This window comes from Notothenia coriiceps, unplaced genomic scaffold (assembly GCF_000735185.1).
Source record: "Notothenia coriiceps isolate Sejong01 unplaced genomic scaffold, NC01 NC01_scaffold00024027, whole genome shotgun sequence".
Classification (NCBI taxonomy): Eukaryota; Metazoa; Chordata; class Actinopteri; order Perciformes; family Nototheniidae; genus Notothenia; species Notothenia coriiceps.
In genome coordinates this window covers 2,393-7,930 of record NW_011356728.1, presented here as the reverse complement: position 1 = coordinate 7,930, position 5,538 = coordinate 2,393, and the positions used below count along the sequence as shown (strand labels likewise).

Sequence of the window (5,538 nt, the reverse complement as noted above, 5' to 3'; positions counted from 1 at the left end):
TTTAATATAGTTGTTCAAAATAAGTTAAAAAGTAATTCCAATGTCAGTAAAAAATTAAAAACACAGTTTGAAAGGGAAGTGATTAGTAAAATATGCATAAATAAAAAGAAAGAATGCAGACTAGGTAAGATAAAGATAGGAGAGAGGAGTATATCAATGATGTGTTATTGGTTGTGAGCATATTCTAATGGTTTTTGGAGTATTGAAATATATACAGTTCTGTTTCATATGAGTGTTGAGAGCTGTATCCATAAATCTCTTAATTTGTGCACCAGATTGATGCCTTTAACTTCAATTTAAAGAAACAAATCTTACCGGGGTGCATGCCCCCGGACCCCCCTATAGGATGTGAGGTCATCACAAATAAAACAGGTTCATGGATAGATAAGTTTGCACACTCATTATACACACTACACATTTTTATTGCCATAGTCCCTAATATATATTTGTAGAAAGGCAGGAAATGGAATTAAATCGAGAACAATGTTTCATTGCGGAGGACCCCCTGTTTTGTGTCCCCACCACTTCTCAAACCAAAGTTACACCCTTGTTGTGGTGCAATATTGCTAAACCATTGTTCTTTGATTTTGGACAATCAGGAGGCGGGCTGGGGTTAATCCATCTTTGAAGTGTCAGTCATACGCATCATTTCAGTGGCCATTCAACTGGTGATTCAAAAGCCACAAGAGGAGAGCATTTTAAAACAACTTTTGGAAGTGGCTCATGGGCATCATTTTATTTGACATTGAGGCAGTTGCTGAAAATCCAACGTGTGGCTTGGGACCTGAATGAGTCACTCACTTGCTTTGACATAACGGATGGTCTTCACTTGATATTGCTTCTTTCTGCATATGCTGTTGGTCCCAGGATGAGATCTCAGAGCAGTGCCCTTTGACCCTCCATATGAACATTTTATATTATTTCTCTCCCCACTCCGTGGCTCCCTCTCTTGCACTCTCTCTCCCTCCCTGAAATGATCTATTGGTCCCAGCCTAAGAGAGTAGACATTCAGGCAGTCACCGTGGCCCATTGACCTTGCCTCAAAGCCATCAATATCAGGATCCAAGGCTAATATACACACACAGAGAGGCAGAAGACAAACACATCCCCACCCATACATATCCGATAAAAGTAGGGTTAGGGGTTGGAGACCTTTTATAACATTTCCAAAACTTGAATAAGCAGCCTATATGACATTTTAATCAAATAACCAAGAAATTGAATAAAAATGTGTCGCCTACTACTTTCTTTGATCAATGATTGGCATACTATGAATACATTTGCGATTTTAACAACTAAAAACTTTAAAATATAAAATTATCAACAGGACCATTTCAGTTAGGTAATGTTAAAACCTCTATAATTGGCAGAAAATGGTGTTGTTCTTTAACCTGTTCAACCCGGAGGCCCCCCGCCCGTATAATTAGCTGTAAAGAGCCAATGAAGAGAAACCTGTAATTGGGGATGTCCATATATCACCGGTTGCTTGCTGCTAACCCATGGAAATGCACTACATTATCTGGTATGATTTGATAAATCATCAATGCAGTTAACCTGTTAACCTGGTCTTTTTTTTAAAAACTGTGTCTCAGTGCTTCTTAACATTTAAAAACCTATTAATGTGTCATACTCACTTAACGGCAAGAAACTCAGCTAATTGACGATATGAACAATTTTTACCAAAACAAAACACAAGTCTCACAAGAAGCGTCTAAATGAGCCCTGAGCGAAAAAATGAGCCCTGAGCGAAACAATGCTAACGCACTTAGAACAGAACTCTAGGTATAGATACCCTAATTGCATATCGGATCTGAAAATACAAGACATCGATTAGCAAGCTGAGATTCCACAGATTCCAGAAATATAAGTATCATCACTGTGCGATCAGAACTTGCGACAGGGGAAGCAAACATAGATATCACAACACAGACCTTTAAGGAGCAAACACGGTCAGTATGTCTTACCCAGGCCCGGGTCTAAGGGGGTGCATAAGGGTAAGTTAAGTCGTTATGCACCCTCATTTGAAAAGTGAAAAAAAAACGAAAAGTCAAACATATTAAATATGTAATAATAATAATAATAATAATAATAAGAAGAAGAAAATAGTTGAAATAAAATAAATTGTAATTCTGGTTAAATAACATTGTCTGCTGCATTTATTTGGTCAATTTAAACGATAAGCCTAAGTAACGTTATTATGTAAGGTGTGCGTGACCTGTGCCGCTGCGCGTTCATCATCTACAAGGTGCTTACACAGCAGTCAATGATGGACATCAGAAAATAGTTAAAACAACCAGCCCTCAGTAACACTGCATCTACTGCAGGTAATAACAGATCATGGGGGACATTACGTTACCCGCGGCCACTGTCGTGGACACTAACGTCCTCCCGCCCGACTCGCCGGCTTTGCCCGCCTCGCCCACGGAGGCGGAGCAGCCGCAGCCGTCTTCGTTGCCCCAAACACCGCCACCCCTCGGCGGCCTGCAAGTGCCAGAGGACCTCGGCAAAACAGAGCCTGCCCAGGTATATTAAAAAAAGTACCCAACTCGCCTGTACAGCGGGGTAAGGCGCTCATTTTGTAGCTCATGGTTTCAAAACAGAGATTGGCTGGAATATTCATGTAAAAAAGATGCCATCTTCTGCTATGCATGTAGACATTTCGGTTCAAGTAAGTCAGATGCCTTCACCACAACTGGCTACAACAACTGGCGCCATGCTCTTGTACGTGATAAGGGACTGGGAAGGCATACATCAAGCAAAGAGCACATAGATCCATAGATCTCTTCATTTTGCTCTTAAAGTGCACCAGATTGATGCTTTTAACTTAAATATTTTAAAAAAAATCTTCCCGGGGGAGCATGCCCCCAGACCCCAGACGAGGTGAGGATCCTCCTAGAGGAGGTGAGGACCCCCCTAGAGGAGGTGAGGACCCTCCTAGAGGAGATGATGACCCCCCTAGAGGGTGTTAGGTCCACTCCCCACTTATAAAAATAACACTTTACCACTGCACCCTCTCTAATCTCGGATGCACCCTGATTAATTTTTTCTGGAACCAGGCCTTACCTTTAGCTGTTTCTGATCAAAAATTGTGTTCAATGGCATCAAAACGAGAAAAACTCTGTTGAAGGTTAATCCAATGTGTCTGTTTCACTTTTAATGATTACTGATAATCTATCTTCATATTTACTAGTTTGAGCCTATAGTTTCAGTTTTCAGAGCGTAACATAGCTTTCGACTGCGTGCGCGTCACACTCACTCCTCAATGGTAACGTGTGTGTGTGTATGTGGAACTTCCCCTTCGATTATATTGGCTCTAATGGTTCAAAAGAGGTGTCAATCACCAAAATCGACCAATGGATTCTAGAGAAACGGCATATACACCCAAATGACCCCAAAGGTGGGTCTTTTTGTTCTAAATCTCCCTAAAAAGGTTAAATGTCACTTGTTTTGCATCAATCTTGATACAGGGTACTTACTATATGTTATAGTTTGGATTCCTAAAGCTTTTAGTCTTCTATCCCATCATTCAATGGTAGTTTCACTATAATGTTTTTTTTTGGACGGACACTATAATTTTTTCTTTTTTACTATGTTCAATCTGAATTTACTTTAAAATAAAAACATTTATATTGATTCTGGCTTTTCTACATCCAACTCATAAGTTTGTCATTATTTTGAGAAAAAAGATTATTAATTTACCCCTTTTAGAAGATATGGTCATTTGTTTTGGGAATGTCATTTTCGAGCGTAAGGCCTGAAAAACAGGCTCGGGGCTTAACAGGTTAACAGGTTAACGTAGCTCTGATAATCCAAGTAAAAACAAGGACTCTGTTGAGAAAGCTAATGCTCCCTTAATAATCACATACATAAACATTTTATCACTGCTTAAGGACAAAAAAACATAAGCAGGGGTGCGAAAAACAAAGTCTTTGCTCACAAAAAGTCAAACAACGATACAAAAATCCATCAGGCAGGCAAACTAGGTGAAGAGCCAGGCTAAATGTAAAACAAAAAACCCTGGAAGGCTAATTTTCATGGCGCAAATAAAATCTGGCAGTAATTGAGAGGAAGTGGACCTGTATGCATACTTCAGAGCTGATTAGGGAATGGGGACAGGTGAGCGGAGATGATGAGCAGGTTAGATGGATCTACTGACAGGAGGAGGCAAATAGGAGGGTCTGAAATGACAGGAGAGTTAGAACAGAACAGAAAAAAGCTTACTGACGGAGAATGGCAAGTATAAAATGTGAAAAGTCCAAACATTGACACATTAGATCTGGCATGACTGATAGGATGTTAAGACTAAGCTGATAGACACAAAGCAGAGGAATTAGGCAGTGATGACTAATCATGAATGAAACAGCTGATGCTAAGCAGCTAATGCAAGTCCAAATGAAGTGCTGTCTCCGGACTAATGAAATGCTTCATCCAACCAGAGAAGGTCTGCTCCCTTTTGGATTGGAACAACTCTTTACAGTTATGTTAAACATTGGTGTGCAAGTTATTGACACTGACTTCTGTTGTTTTCCCGTAATGCCATGTATAGGCATTATGGTCCCCACAAGACGAGTCCTAATGACTTTACCGATCCTCTGACTACCGTGAAGGGTTATATTTCTAGTAGAATATCTCAACAACTTGCTTATTGATTGGCACAGCATGTTGTACACGGTCATTTGTGGATTCCCTTTTCTCAGGCAGCATCAAATTACCAGGATTATCTTTGTGGTTAATGTTTAGATTACATTGTAATCACTTTGGTTATCCTCTGGTTTTTTGTCAGGTAGCAACTTGTAATGTTGAACTTCTAGGCAAATATTTCATGTTATTGTAATTCGTTAGTGTTACGTTCCCTCCTGGACTAGGGGTGCAAAGGGAAGTAACAAAAATATAAAATAACCGGGAGAGAGAAAAAAGGAGAATAATAAACTGATTGTTGAAGCCACAAGGTGATGCTTTAATTAATATAAAATATAAGAGGCTCACCAGCCAATTTGCAAAACAAACTTAAAGTAACTAAGAACAACTTTCTTCAAAAAGAAAGTGACTAAATTAAACAATACACAAAAAGGTAAACTGGAGCACATCTTCTAACAATAAACAAAACACAGGTTAAACTAGGCCTCACACAGAGACACTACACTGCACCACACCACACCACACATGCTGCACAAATTATGCACACATGCCAGAGGAGAGGGAGACTGTAGTCTTCCTCAGGTCCTTTATGGAGGCCCTGATTGGGAGCACCTGAGGGAGAGGCTGCACCTGGAGGGAGACAATAAGGGGGAGAGGGGGAGGGAGACACACACAAACACGGCACGTAACAGTTAGCATTAGCGTTAAGCTAATCTGTATATCTTACAAACCTGAAACTGGACCCCAAACAAACAACAACAACCCTTGTTACACATGATTGCCTTTTAAGGATGGAAACCATTTCTGCTAGCCTTGAACTCTGTAACCATAGTGACCAATGTATGGGACTCACAAAGGACCAACAACAAGGTTATAGTCATGGTCACGCACACTGGTGAA

At 40.2% G+C, this 5,538-nt stretch overlaps 1 long non-coding RNA gene across 1 annotated transcript in view; it reads left to right on the top strand.

The window, feature by feature from the left end:
* LOC104954825 (uncharacterized) overlaps nt 1–5,114 on the top strand; it is an 11,211-nt gene extending 6,097 nt beyond the window's left edge. The window contains exons 2-3 of the long non-coding RNA XR_799391.1: nt 385–388; nt 4,843–5,114. This is a non-coding gene — a long non-coding RNA (uncharacterized lncRNA). The remainder of the gene's footprint in view (nt 1–384; nt 389–4,842) is intronic.
* The last annotated feature ends 424 nt before the right edge of the window (nt 5,115–5,538 follow it).